The following is a 16,558-nucleotide window of genomic DNA, read 5'->3' as shown; positions in this document are numbered from 1 at the left end:
ATGTAAAGGAAAATAATTCGTTCTCTTGTTTTAATGTTTTCTTTATTAACGTATGTTTAAGCTTCCAATATTAACCGTCTTCGTCAGGTATATAAATGCATATTTTCGTAGATGTTAGGTCTTCTACTTGATGTGAAACAGTTACTAAATATGAAAAATCATAGGGCCATATTTATAATCAACCTCTGGTGTAGTTACTGTAACAGTTTGCTTTATGTCATTCGTCTCTGTTCCTTTATTCGTATTCCTAAAAAAGATAATACATTCGAATTAGCATAAACATGTTTTATACATAATTTAAAGGCTAGGAAGTACAAGTAATACGTACAAATACTGTATTGAAAATCCATTGGTGGAAGTCGGCTGTTTTCTGCACTTTGGGGAGGTTGTTATCTTGTTGACACAATCCCCATTTCCCTTCTCAATTTTAACTTGGTTTTTGTATGCTTTTAAGTATTATTACAATACTAATAGCGATAGAGATGAATGTAGCATAACCATTCCAATTGTAGTAGCGCATATTAATAAGCTTTTGATTTTGCCATTTGATAAGGGACATTCCGTTTTGAATTTTCCTCGGAGTTCAGTATTTTTGTGATTTTACTATTTATCTATCAGAGACACAGAAGGAAAAAACAGGCAGAAGAACAACCAGGACCTTCAAAGCTTTTAGTTGTCTTTTTCTAGTTATATTGCGATGAAATACATCGGTGTTTATTTTTCAGACATATGATAGAAGGCATACTATGATACACAACCGTCAAATATAGCCTTCTTGTCATAATATTCAAACATTCTAAGGACAAGATTTTTTAAACAAGTACACAATCCGCCAAATACTGGGCTTTACTGCTGAAATTTAATTGTGAAATGTTAGCATGGTATACACTATTTTTATGTAATTAGTCTTATAATAATACTTGATAAAAGGTCAAGTAAACTATCAAAGCATTGGTGCAATAAGAAGAAAAAAATAATTATCGAAAATACCGAAGTCCACGGTTATTTAAAAAATGGAAAAGTCCATGAAAACTGACAACATTAAATGTCAGACTGTATCAACCAAACCAACGATACTTTTGAAAAGCAGCTGTCGTATTTCTGACTTGGAATAACAAAAAAATATGTGATCCTGCTAAAAGTTGATAACTTTGACTTGTTCTCAGTAAATGAATCAACTAATTTAAAGGAAAGGTTGTACCAATATGGTTAAATTGATCGAGGACATTTGGTTTTATTGCTTACTAAAATCATTAGCTATCAAAGGTACCAGGCTTATAATTTGATACGTCAGACGCGCGTTTCTATATAAGACTCATCGGTGTTGCTTAGTTCAAAACAGTTAGCCAGTCAAACAATTATAAAGCTGAAGAGGATTGAGTGCCAAAAAAATCCAAAAAGTTGTGCCAAATACGGCTTAGGTAATCTATGACCCGGATAAGAAAATACTTAGTATTTCGAATAAGCTGCGCTTATTGTCCCACAGACTTTTAGACCTCTGATTAAGATTATCCCGTAAGTATCTTACTTCTATATGCATACACATCACATATCAAACATTGAGGTATGACACTGTAAAGGATTTTGTAGAAGTCTTTTAAAAATTGAACAAAGCCATGCTATTCAAAGCAGACATACTGTGAGTTGTATAATCAAACTTTTCTATAGAGAAATCTAACGAGTATGTACTTATACCGTTAACGGTAACACTTAAGCTGCGCCTGTTGCATATTTCGACAATAAATGTCTCTTCAGTGATACTTGATGCCCTTACCTGTATCATATGTGTTGGTGTAAATGTTAATAGCAAAAGATATGAATGAACTGTATATATTGAGATAAAAATGCATTTTATAAACCAATCAACACAACAAATAATAAAAAAAATAGTACTATTGAAGTAATAATTATAAAAAGCAAATATTACTCATACTTGTTAGTTATATTTTAATGTACATTTCACTTTTTGTGTATCACAATAAACAAAGAATTAAATAAATTAAATTAGTATATCAGCAACTGAGTAATTTCATCAGTAAATATATATGTATATAAATGTAAGAAGTACTTAAACTATTTAAAACCGCCAAAAAGATACTAGTGAATAAATGCAAAGAAGGAATTCATCTTTTCAGATGTTCAGCAACCTTCCCTATAATGCAACCAGTAGTGCTTTAACGAGAGGATTTTATTAAATAAAAAAAGAAACCGCTGAAAAGTCTTTTGCCTTTTCATTATACGGTAGAATAAATAGTTGTTTAAGTGTTTGTAACAATATGTATAAAAAGAAAGATCTGTTTCATGTACTTCTTACAAGAAGCAATACATGAGCGAAGCCAATGTTTAATCCCCGACTAAAAACCAATTTAATTTGTGATTAAAACAGCATCCTTTCACAAATTATCGGAAACTTTCAAATGCATATTGACTTTATATAATTAAGATAAAAACCATACGTAACTCTGAAGCTCTGCTTTTCCACCCACGCTAAATGTTGATGACTTTCCTGATCAATGGAATCAGTCGCTTGTATTTGCTGATAGAATATCTAAACAAATCAATATCGTTATAAAAATTACATTTGCTGTGACGTGTTCCTATAATAAAGTATCGTTATTGGGACCATTAAAGATGATGAATGATTTAGTAATTTATCCGCGTAGTTTCATAAATGGAAGTTTTCAAATTTGAAATTTTCAAATGTGTCGAAGTTAAAAAAAAAAATTAAATTGCCTTCTGATACTGTTTTTATAACAAATTTATTTGATTCAGATAACAATGTTAACATGGGAAACTGATTATAGAGTAAATATTCACATTCTGTGTTATCAATTTTTAAAGAAATAATGCAGGTTTATAATTCAAGATGCTCAACAATGTTTAAGTTAAACATCTGAAAAATATAAGTTTAAAATAAAATATGTTTTAGTCAGATTGAATAACAGGAAATGTATGATGATTTTCAAAAGTATACACTGAGACTGAAATAAAACTTATTGTGCTTTTAGTTCGGTAAATAGAAACTAAAATTGAAGATGAATATGTTATTGTCATATCCCGTTTTATGTAGATTTAATTCGGAGTCATTTTTTGTTTTGAAGTTTCACCTACTGTTTGTGTTCTGTTTGTTAAAAAATAATTATGCATTGCAATTTATACTGTAAAATATAACTTCGATATTATTTAGACCAAAAATTCTCATTTAATAAAATATTTCACTGTATAGTTACTGACAAAATTATGAACTATGTTTAATTTTCTATTTCCAAAATTAAGGGAAAAAGGGAAAACGTTCGAATACAATTTCTCTTTATTAAATTAATATCAATTATCTACTGTAACGAATTAGGCAACGATTTTTTCAAATAAATACAGTTTTAGTAAGATATTATGTAATAAGGTTTCTTTTGTGTCAAAGGTTTTTTTAAATAAAAAAAATATATGATACTACCTAATAAATTTACCAATAAAAATTCCTTAATTGAGAGTCTTTTTCATTCTCACATATTGTCTATCTGCTTTCATACCAATTAAATAGAATTTAGTTTATTTGTCTTCAAAGTGTCACTTATTTTGCAGATGAATTTTTTCAAACACTTTGTTCGATTTTAAAGTTTATAACATTTCCGGTTATTATGAAAAAAAGAAGATGCGATATGATTACCAATGAGACAACTGTCTACAAGAGATCAAAATGACACAGACATTAACAACTATAGGTCACCGTACGGCCTTCAACAATAAGCAAAGCGCACACCGCATAGTCAGCTAAAAAAGGCCCGATATGACAATGTAAAACAATTCAAACGAGAAAACTAACGGCCTTATTTATATAAAAAAAATGAACGAAAATATGTTTGCCCAATAATTACAAAGAAAAGAACATTAAAATTGGTGACAAGGATCAGTAGATTAACATCATGGGATTTATTTTGACAATCTGTCTCTTCATTGAAAACTCAAAATATAAATGGGAAGATGTGGTATGAATGCCAATGATACAATCTTCCATTCAACTCACAATATGTAAAAAGTGAACGAGTTTAAAATGTCAAAATTCGGCCTTTTAGCTTAATTCCTTATTGTTATATTCTACTAGATAGTTTCATTGTATTTCAGTTTCTTATGACTGTCAATCCATATCAATACTGTCAAGGACTGTAAAATGCTTAGCCTTGACTTAATGAGACCTACAAATGTGCTAAGTTTTCTCCTCAACTTAGTCACACCCTCTGTTTACATGTGATTACAAAATCATGTCAGGTATAAAAAAAAAATGACATCATATCTTTTGACATATTTAGTGTAAATTAATTATCATTTTATTCTTTTATCATAAAAAAAAAACAATATAAAATATATTCAAAATTCGTGATAGAAAAAAGATTTCATTTATAGCAACATACCAAATAAAATAAAAGGTCATGAGAAAAAAAAACCAAAAAACATTATATAATTGTCATAATTTTTTTTAATCCAACAGAGGTAGTGTTTATATTCGGTTATTTTGTTTTCGACGAAAAACAAAACACGAAAAAAATATGTAAAGACGTATCTTCAGTTAAAATTATAAGCCTTTAATGCGTAGCATCTTGTTAAATTCGTTTAAACCTTATTCGTCATTTTCTTGCCATAACATTTTTTTTAATAACATTACCAATACGGAATTAACCATAAACATATTGACATGTGAAACATATGTTTCTCAATTTGATAACATCTTTGTGGTGTTGTAAAGAGAAGAGACTCATGTTTATATATTATCGCTCGTATGGTCCTTAAATTATTAAATGAAGTTTACACGGTTTAAAACTAAGATGAGGTTTGATGTTCTGGTACACATCTAGTATCAGTATAAGTTATGCAAGTAATCACTAAAGTAGGCGATGCTTCGTAAAGTTCTGCAAGTCATCCCTAAAGTAGGCGATGCTTCGTAAAATGTCATAGTAGGAGTGTTGTTAGGAAAAAGCGAGACTGTCTATAATTGAAAAGATTAGTGGTGTGAACAGCAATCCTAAATAAACTACCATAGAAACATATGTACCTAAGTTCTTTGTTTTTTGCAAATGGCAATCCTATATAAGAAAATTCGGTTTGACAACAAAAGATAGATCACAAAACTATTGATAGAAACAAGCCACATTCATAAAACAAAATATTACCACAAACACTAGAGAAACTTAAGCAATAACAATATCAAAAAGTATAACAAAAATGGCCACCTCACAGGTAAGTTCAAAAAGGTGGAAGTCCAAAAAAAACCTGATAAAATCAAACGTTAGACTTTACTAACCAACATAACGAATGAAAACAACAGCCAGTTTTCTTGTAGAATCTTACCCAAAGTTCCCAGGAAGTAGTTCCTAATAAACAAATGGTGATCGTTGTGTTGCATTTGACAAGAACAACTTTTTGAAGGCGGGGATAACTTTCTTTCAGTGATTAAAATAAAGTGGAACAGATTATACAGCCAACTACAAAATTCGTAGTTATAAAAGAATCTGAGAGGTTTATTTGGCTATAAAACCAGGTTTAATGAATTATCTACTTAAGAAAATTCTATTCAATAATGAGTAATCTCGTAGATATTTATGATATAATTTAGCATGTTTGGGAATTTCTTGTCACTAGCTTTTATTTCATTTTCAAAATTACCTTAACCCTTTGGTATAATACCAGCACGAGCTGCTATCATATATCTAAAACTTGTGAAGGAAAGTAAACCCCACAATAAGTTATCTGGTTTATAGTCGCCAAAAAACTTAACAATTTACATTAATATTAATGTTTTCTTATACCATTTCCTGTCGTGTATTTACATTTCATAAATTTTTAATTTTTATATTTATGGTATATGTATTCATACCAAAAGGTTAATTGTATTGGAACAGTTTCAAAACTTGTTATAAATTTCTTTAAACTTTTCTGTTGAAACAACTAAAGCAGTAGCTATAAGAATAAGTTAATCAATTATCACATATAAATAATATTCTGAATTATGCTACAATATATAATTTTAAATGAAAAAATAAACTTTGTCATAACAATTATCATTGTTTAATTGCTAAAAACATATTGTTAACCGTCTTTCGAAATAAAACCAGAAGTCCTTTTCACAATTTATTAGGTACCAGGATTATAATTTAGTACGCCAGACGCGCGTTTCGTCTACATAAGACTCATCAGTGACGCTCATATCAAAATATTTGTAAAGCCAAACAAGTACAAAGTTGAAGAGCAATGAGAATCCAAAATCTATGCCTATTTAAATTATGAATCAAATATACTATAATTGTCCAACAACAGCATCACTACTTCCATATATATGTATGGTAACATTTCCTTTAGAGGCATTTTGAAACATTGAAAATTTGGAAGAGTGTTATGATCATTATTTCTCCATGTTTGTTGTACTATAGAATTATTCATAATTGTCAATGGCATTTGTTAGCAAGTACTAAACTATCCCCACCAAAGTTCCCGTAAATTTTGACGTCGTCATAAAATATATCTGACGTCACAATGGAAAAGCAAACAACCGATACCGGAAACACCGGAAGTAACTTGCACGAGAGGCACTATTATGGGTTTTGTGCACGAGATGCACCTGATATGGGTTATCAGCCCGGGAGGGAAATTATGGCTTGTGTACTTCCGCTCATTACACATATGCAAAAGCTATCATATCAATGCTAAGTATATGATAAATACAATTAATTGTTTTCGCACAGCCAATACTGTTTATAGTCATTTCTAAACTTTCAAACAAAACATTGGATGATACATTTGTTTTGTAACTTGGTCTCCGAAGCAAATGTATTTATGATCTTTCCTTCTTTTTTATTAGCTTAAAAACAGCAGTGCATAGTTTTCATTACGTATGTCAAAGACATAAGGTTATCTGTATTATAATAAAAATAAATAATTGTAAGTAATTATTGTTATTTTTTGCGGAGTTAATGAATGTATAATTTTCGTTCACTCACTCCCTTATCATTAATTTTTTTAGTTTGCAAGTGAAAGTGAAAGGGTTTATCACTACGATAAATTCAAATGAAAAATACACTGAGAGAAAAATATTACCACTGATCATCCCAAAGACGAAACAAATAGTATTTGACATAGAAAGAATAGCCAAATTATTAACTTTGCCTCAGGTAGTTTGAACCTACGTTTTGAGTAATTTACCAATGGAATATTTAGGGGGAAATGTTAAAATCATGTCAATACGAAAGCGCATTAGTATTGACCACGTGCTTGTTAATGTAATATACAATGTGTCTGAAGCCGGTTTTTTTTAATTTTAACCTTCATTAAGAACGCTCATAAACCTAAACAATTAAAAGCTAAGGATGTATGAGACCTCGAAACGTGACTAGCTATATGACCAAAACAGATTTAAAAAGAAAAGCAAGATTCATAAAAAGTCAACTTTGCCTGAGAGAGTTGGAACTGTTTTTCATGAATCACCAGAAGCCATTACAAACTCGTGTCATAAAGGATGTTTCAAAATCCGGAATTTGTAAAAACTGTTTGTAAAATCAAAATGGACGATAATGCGCATATTAGAAAATATGACAGAATACACGTGTAATTTTAAATCAGATGAACTACTGTGAAATAAAGAATTTAACGTTTTGAGGATAAGGAACAACTGAAAACAGTCAAAATTATCATAACTGTTTTGTTATTTAAGATCGCTGTTTTGAGGAGTCTATCTTTGTCAGTTTTGATAAACCCTAATTTAGTGACTGCTATATTCATAAACGTTTTTTTTATTTTAGCAATAACGTACAATTATGTCCATACTAATGAAAATTTATATATTTAACAAAAATATTGTTTCAATCTGGGATGACATTATGGTTGCGTTTTTATACACACAACAACATATGATTGTTGCTATATTTATGAAGAACAAAATTTTAAAAAGAGCTAAATATTGAAGAAGACATTTTTTACAGCGTGACTTACCTCAAATATCACTGGACATCGTCAATTTATCTGAAAGTGAAATTAAAAAGATTTATAAACGTTTTGTAAAGAAATTATACTTCTTATGAGTATAAAACAATTTAAACGTTAGATGTCGATACTATTTTATGACCGATATATATATATATATATATATATATATATATATATAAGGACATCGTCAATTTATCTGAAAATGAATTTAAAAAGGTTTACAAACTTTTTGTAAAGAAATTATACTTCATATGTGTATAAAACAAGTTGAACGTTAGATGTCGATACTATTTTATTACCGATATGTATATATAACCAGTCTAAAAGAGTACAACATCACACAAAAAAAACCCCAATAAAATGAATAACTGTAACTATAGATATTTCGGATAACAGATATCCTTCATTAGTATGACCACGATGTAATATGAATCATGTCAATCTATTCTAATTATAACACTATCACAATCTTGAATTTATACCCCAAAAAAAAACACAACAGTTTAAGCGAACATCAGAGACGCTAGTACAATTTTAAAATTTCCAAACACGACGCAAAGACTGCACAGATATGCAAACATAAAAATAGTTATTTACGATAAGAACTGGCACAACTCTAAAATTCCAAAGGTGAAGACAGTCAGGATGTTACAACTACTGCGTGGGAAAACGGTCCTAATAAACAGCCCTGACCGATCTAAGTTTGTGTAATATTTCAAATTTAACAAAGGTAGAGCAATTGCAACAGAGACTGCGTACTTAAACATCCAAAATAAAAAGCAGTTTGATTATGATTTAAAAAATTAGTATTTTGACTAATGTTAAACAATTGAACGTGCCTGCGTACTTATACATTTCTGCCAATCCTGTAATTAAAACTAGTATAATTCAAAAATTCTTGAAATGTGTAAGAGTCCAGTACGGCAGCCGGAGTTACTGGAAACAAGTGATGGCAGGAAAGGGTAATGGTACGGAAAATAAGTGACTCGTTCTATGTTTTTTCATTGATGCCGTCTCAGTCTGGGGAAACTGTCCTGAGTTTTCTTAACCAAGATCTTTCCATAGAAAGTCTGTCGGTTCTTGACCAACTCTCTTTGTAATCTATAATGATGATGGTAAGGTTTTTGAAATCAGATTGGCTGTGCCCAGGTGATCTCAAATAACGACTTACGGGGAAATCGGGCTTGCAGGTGTAGTCACTACGATGACCATTTATGCGTTTGTTGAATGACTGTTCTGTCTCGCCAACGTACTGCATGCCACATCAACACTGAACAAGGTATACAACATTGTGGGTTTTGCAAGTTACATTACAAAATATAGTGTATACAGACCCTGTGGAGTGGCAAGGAAATTTTTGAGTATTCAGTATTTGTTGGCAAGTCAGACATCGTTTGTTACCACACGACAGTTGAACAGCTTTTATAAGGGGAGAAGTGAGCTTTCACAAATAAGTCTTTCAGAATTCCTGGTCTCCGAAAAACTAAGACAGGAGGATTGGGAAAGATTTTTGATAATTTGGGGTGATAAGCAATAATTTGTCAATTGGCACGGATCAAACGTGAAAGGTTAGTAAAGGCGGGATTTGCGTCGTGTTTGGAAATTTTAAAAATTGTACCAGCGTCTCTAATGTTCGCTAAAACTGTTTTCTTTTGTAAAAACTCAAGATTGTTGTAGTGTTATAATTAGAAAAGAGTGACATGATTCATTTTACATCGTGGTCATACTGAAGAAGGATATCTGTTATCCGAAATATCTATAGTTACATTTGTTCATTTTATTGTTATTTTTTTTGTAATGTTGCACCCTTTTAGACTGGTTATATATTATATTTTGTAGTGTACTGTATCATATTTATATGATCCATCGCCCCGTAAGATTTATCGTTGGACATTTATTCAGTCATTATATATATATTTATCTGAGTCAGTGACAACTCTACAACAGATTTATCCATCGGATCACCAGATCTAACATTGTTGGGTTGATGTTTAGAAGAGTTGTATATATAACAACAACCCGACGATAGAAAAGACAACAGCAGAATGTCACCAATATATATATATATATACAACTCGTCTAAACATCAACCCAACAATGTTAGATCTGTAAATTTGCTTTCGCAAATGTTTGGTTCTTCCCTCGCCGAGATTCGAACCCATGCTACTCGTCTAAACATCCACCCAACAATGTTAGATCTGTAAATTTGCTTTCGCGGATTCGAACCCATACTACTGTGATATCGTGACACCAAATCGCCTGCACTGCAGCCGTCCCGCTTTTTTCTTATCTTTATGCAGCCGTCCCGCTAGACCACACGACCACCTGGGCTCTCAATAAAAGAGCTTTCGCTGGCCGTGTGTTACCTTTCCTCGTCAGTTTTAATCTAGCGGCGTACTACAGTACATGATATATAAGACATGAAGATGATATTGTATATATATATATATATATGTGTGTATGTGTGTGTGATTCTGATAATGTATGCCTGGTAAAAAAATTTCGTAATTAGGGCTGTAATTAAAAACGCTATATTTTTTAGCTGAGATTTCTCTACGGGTTTTTTGAAAAAGATTGACTTCACATTAGGGTTGAGATTCAAATAAAAAAAGATGTGTTAACTGCTGTCTCAACTTGCCGTTCAATCTTGGATTTTACAGTCACTACTACCAGTTAAATCAACGATTCAGTTTGGCAAGGGTTAAAAGGGTTATTTCGATTTGAGCGTCACTGATGAGTCTTATGTAGACGAAACGCGCGTCTGGCGTACTACATTAAAATCCTGGTACTTTTGATAACTATTTAAACCACTGGGTCGATGCCACTGCTGGTGGACGTTTCATCCCCGAGTGTATCACCAGCCCAGTAGTCAACATTTCGGTGTTGACATGAATATCAATCATGTGGTCATTGGAATTTCGGATCCTCATATCTTCAACTTTGTACTTGTTTGGCTTTATAATTATTTCGATTTGAGCGTCACTGATGAGTCTTATGTAGACGAAACGCGCGTCTGGCGTACTAAATTAAAATCCTGGTACTTTTGAAACAGTGCGTTTTCAAGGCTCACTATGATTTATTATATTTTGTTTGCTGAAAGACCTATGATAATTGAATTAGTTGAAATTAATATACTCTCTCTCTATCTCCTTTTATTTTTGTTCTTTTTTACATTACTTATTCACGTACAAAGTTAGTTATAAAACATGTTTTTCCACCATATTTCTACACAAGGAAATGTTTGTATCAATAAATTATAATGACAGTTTATTTCGATCCCTTTTTGAATTTTTTTGGCGTCCGGTATTTTGATTATTTCACTTTTTTCTATGTAAAATCTGACATGTTGTATTTCACCTTGTTTATTTAAAAAGGCCGTATGTTAAATTTTTGGATTGATGTATTTTTGGCCATCTGTCTCATTGCCTTTGTTATAAAAATTCAACATATTTAGTTCGTTAAATAAACAAACCAATTACTAATACGTGTATAAAAAAATTATATTATTTAAAACTAATCTGTAAACTAGTTTTCTGATTAAAGATACAAAGTTAATATTATAAAATGATAATGTGACTGTCATACATGACAGATGTTTAGCTAGCTATACATTCACCATTTGCTATATTTGAAATGCCTATCAGGAATATAACAGTAGTTTTCCATTCGTTTGATTTGTGAAAGCTTTTGATTTTACCATTTGATATAGGACATTCCGTTTTGAATTTTCCTTGAATTCGGTTTTTATGTTATATTACTTCGTATTTATACTCCTTTCTCATTTCATGTTCTGTTCTGCAAAAATGCTTTCATTAAAATTTTCTTATAAGATATTCAAGACCAGAAGAGAACCACAAATAAAAATTACGAATGGGAATATATAAATAAAATTTAAAAAATACAAATATGTTTTTCCCAAATTCTTTTTACTGCATAAAGACACAAAAGTTTAAATAGTTACGTTTCTCGTACCAAGAAGAGATAGATTATGGATAATATCATTTACAATTAAATATCAATATCATGTTTACAAAATTAATCACTGTCTATACAGTAAATTTAAAAGTTGCATATTTGTGTGTGACAAAAAAATAAACCTTAAGTTTGTGGTTGGTGTTTTTTTTTGTTTTTTTTTTGGTAAATCTGATTTTCTATTTATCACATCAAACCTAATGCTGCCATTCAATCAATAAAGATAATCAAATTCATCTGTAAAACACAAGGTTTCCAAAATTTAAATGTAAACAATTCAATACATATAGATATTGAAAACAAAATAAAACGCCTGCACAAAGATACAACATTAAGTCAAAACATGAAAGTAGCCTTTAAGCTTATAGGAAACATGATTGTTTTTATGTCGCCATGATTAGATAATATGTGTTAATTTACGTGCCTTCGTATTCATTAATTTATTTTGTTTTCAAAAAAAGTTGCAATAATTTAAAACGTATAAACGTTTTTTTTTTTTATCACATTTAGGTTTTTGGAAAGATGGTTCCGACTATAGTTTTCTCGAGAGCATAGCCATAACTGCTGCAATTAAATAATAAAAAATAAATTTACTTAAATGTACGACAGATTGTGTTCTAGAATATAAACCATAATACCGTTCCCTTGTGAAGCCAACAAAGTTTCATATTACAAATACATTTGTTTTATCAACATTGTTTGTGCGAGACATTTCTACAGCCTGGTTTCATCGACGAAGTAAAAATCCATCTTGTCATTGTGAAGAGAATATCGAATTATCTTTGCTAGCTCCATCATCCAATATCACTCAAACCGAGTGTTTTACGCCTACGCAAGCCTGGCATCAGGCCTCAATCAATAGTTGATTCATCAAAATAGTCGAGGTTTTGGTGTGAAACAAATGAAAATAGATGCAATTGTCATTTCATTTCCTTGATCGGCTAGCCTCAGATTATTATTGTATTTACACTTTATATTGATAAACCATGAAATGTAACAACCCAATTCTATCAAGGATTACCAAAAGATCCGTAGTTATAATGGTTAATTAACTTAAATAAGAATGGTTTATTAAGGACATTGTTTACATTTTATGAATGGAATTAGTGCATCCGACATTTTAAATTGTTTAGGATGCAACTATGTGTAATTTTAGTTGACGTTTCGGGTGACTGTGTATACATTTGGATCTTATTATATGACATAAAATCTATCTTTATTAATATTGTTATTGTAAAATAAAAGCTTTTTTTTTATTTATTGAACATGATTACATTATCATAAAAAAATCAAATTCTGCGAAAAATAAAAATCGACTTCGAGTAAATATTTCAAACTGAAATTATTCTTATTTCAAGTAAGTGTAAAAAAAAGCCTGAAACAGACTCAATTTAGAACAAAACTACTAAAAACCTTTATCTTACTCCCCTGATTTACTCTCAAATATTGCAATGTGAACACAGTTACATATATTGCATTTATATTGTTGGTATATAATATTTTGTCATCTTTCCCGGTATCAACTTTTACGTTTTCAAGCATAAACAATTCATCAAAACTACAAGGTTTATAAAATTGTACACCAGATATGCGTTTCGTCTTCAAAAGACTCGTCATTGACGCTATAAAGGTAAGAAGCCAAACCAGGAATAATATTTCTGACAATGATTTGAATATCTTTTTAAAAGAACAAAACCTTTGACAGGTTAAATCTAAGCTTTTTCAACAACCTGATTAGCGACTTCTGTACCGAAAAAATGTTGCAATTGTGCCACATAAAAAGTGATGATTCTTTTTGCATTCATTGAATATGCTCGTTAAATTCAATATATCTAATAAACGTATTATCTTGTTGATTCAAATTGCAATCAATTTTACTTATAACAAGAAAATATTTGAACGTTAAAAAATAAATATATATTTTAGAAATCGTGAAATTTCTTTTATAAAACAAAATAAGTTTTTATCCACGTGTTATTCATACTAACATCTTTAACTTCACAGTTTTGCAAAAAAAACATTTGGGTATAAGCATTGACGTGTGCGCGATCTACTATTGTTACATTTTTGCATAATTAATGTGCTTTGTGGACCGTTGGTATGAAATATATGTCGTATGTGTGATCTTCTATCGTTACTTTTGTATATTCCACTGTTCTTTGTGTAACATTAGTATGAACTGTGGTCGGTGTGCGATTTGCTTATTTAAATGATGTTACATTTCAATATATTGAGCTGTTCTTTGTGGACCACCATTTTTCAACTATGTGTTGGGTATGCAATATATTAAAGGAACATTTCTGTATATTACACTGTGATTTTGTACCTTTAGTATGCAATGTGTCGTATGTGCACTCTTCTACTGTTTCATATCAAACTCTATATTGTGTACAGTTGGTAATCTTCAACTGTTATATTACTGTAAATTGCAGTTTTTGTATAAACTGTGACACGTGTGCAATCTACTACTGACACTTTTATATATATTGAACCTTATTTTGTGTGATGTGTATTGTAGTGAATGTATTGGTGATTTGTCAACTTTATTACTCTTTATTTAATAGTTTTGGTGTGTTTTTTCTAGAGCTGTTTCAATGCATAGTTTAATGTATTTATATCTAGATAATAAAGTTATATATCTTTTCTATTTTTTTCTGTTGAAATAAAATATATCAATTATCATATTCAATTATATTAAAACAAAACAACCATTCATATAAAAAGGCATACTTTAAAAAACGTAGAAGTAGGCAAATTCAGGTCACTTTACTGACTTCAACTGTATAGTCAGCATTTAAAGGTCCCGACTACAAAATTAGGTTTCCACTTAAACTTTAAAGGGGCACTAACTGTCAAATTCATGGCCACCGATTTGACTCAAATTTTCATATTTGATTTATAACAATGTAAAACATTTATCCAAACTATCAAAAGTCTAAAATAAACAGTTTACAGAGCATGTGATAGATAATATATAGGTTCGTTTCGTGTGGATTTTAGTCCAGACGCCATCTAATTAACTATCGATGACCATATAAGCGATGTTAACATAAATAAAGATATGAATAGATTAAACCAACACGTGCAATTGGATTTTTATAGGTCTGTTCGATTTTATTTTATAAATTAAAAATAGATGTTTCTAATTGTTTTTAACCGTATAAGAATGATTTTTTTGGCATCGAATTAGTAATCAAACGATTTACCGTAGTTTCACTTTCATTGTTGACATTCTTTTTCTTTAAATAACCAGTACACGTACAATGCATGTGTTGTCAATTTCTAGCTAGGGGTTAAATTGAAGTTGACATGAATACGGATTTAAAGAGGTCGACTCTTTCACTTGCAAGTGAATGACTAATTATCAATGTTTCTTAGCGTAATTTGACAAAATTGAACCTTTTTTGCTGCAAAAAGCGAATTGTTATTTCCCTATTTCACTTTCATTATTGATTGAACAGAAAAAAAATTTTAGATTTTTTGTATATCTCGTAGCTAGTGCCCCTTTAAAACTAATGATTCAATTTACCAAAAGCAAATACGATAGACAATAATCAGTGACAACCACTGTATTTCAGACTCCTTACTTGGAGCAGATACTTAAAGAATGTTCTTGTGTGCTCTCAACCCTGCCGTAAAGTGGACCAGTAATGTAACATCAGCACATCAAAATAAAACTGTAAAAACCAATTGCAAAATTCAATAGAACGATACCTGACAAAGCAAAGAATTAAAATCAAAACAATATCCAAAACAAACACGATATTAAAGCATTCGAAGTTATTGGCTGCTTTGTCAAAGCTAATAACAACAAAAAGATAAATCAAGTTCCTCTGGACTAAAGTATCAATCAGTATCCATCCAGCATATTGAGTGTAAAGACGTCATAAACAGTCTCAAAAACACATGACCTAGTACAATGACAAACAATGTAATAGTATGAACTGGATGTAAGATCATAAGTATATATACATAGTTATGTTTTAATTTTTCAAAACGAACTGTTACATTACTTATCCTTAATATAGTGTTTTGTCATCAAATTAAGGCAACTGAAGTATACCGCTGTTCGAAAGTCATAAATCGATTGAGAGAAAACAAATCCGGGTTACACACTAAAACTGAGGTAAACACATCAACTATAAGAGTAAAACAACCAAACAACAGAAACACTGATTTGCAACAGCAAAAAAACACGACAACGCAAAACACACAGAAACGAACTATAAGAGAGCAACTGCCATTTTCTTGACTTGGTACAGGACATTTTAAGAAATAAATGGTGGTTTGAACCTGGTTTTGTGGCTAGCCACACCTCGCTCTTTTATTGCAATGTTTAATATAACACACAAATGACAACATTACATGACAGGACTACAGTACAAATAAATGCAAGAACATTCAGGACAGAGAAAGATATAACAACATGTTAAACAGAAAAAGGAATACTGAATTACAAAATGTATGACGAAATGATTTTTTTTTAGTCCAGATGCACCGAAGAGATTGTAATCCTATATCATTTTTTTTTGCCTATCATTGGTATCTTTATCACACCATTTGAAAAAATGGTGTGATACATATTTTAAAATCATATTTAGTTTGTAAAACTCAAAAT

General features: G+C 30.5%; 1 long non-coding RNA gene across 1 annotated transcript in view; it reads right to left on the bottom strand.

The window, feature by feature from the left end:
* Positions 1 to 24: 24 nt before the first annotated feature.
* LOC139517228 (uncharacterized) overlaps positions 25 to 16,558 on the bottom strand; it is a 43,537-nt gene continuing 27,003 nt past the window's right edge. The window contains exons 2-3 of the long non-coding RNA XR_011663113.1: positions 7,975 to 8,004; positions 25 to 2,548 (exon numbers count right to left, since the gene is read on the bottom strand). This is a non-coding gene — a long non-coding RNA (uncharacterized lncRNA). The remainder of the gene's footprint in view (positions 2,549 to 7,974; positions 8,005 to 16,558) is intronic.

The sequence above is a fragment of the Mytilus edulis genome, chromosome 3 (assembly GCF_963676685.1).
Source record: "Mytilus edulis chromosome 3, xbMytEdul2.2, whole genome shotgun sequence".
NCBI lineage: Eukaryota > Metazoa > Mollusca > Bivalvia > Mytilida > Mytilidae > Mytilus > Mytilus edulis.
Note: the sequence above shows the minus strand (reverse complement) of the source record. Positions and strands in the feature narration are given on the sequence as shown.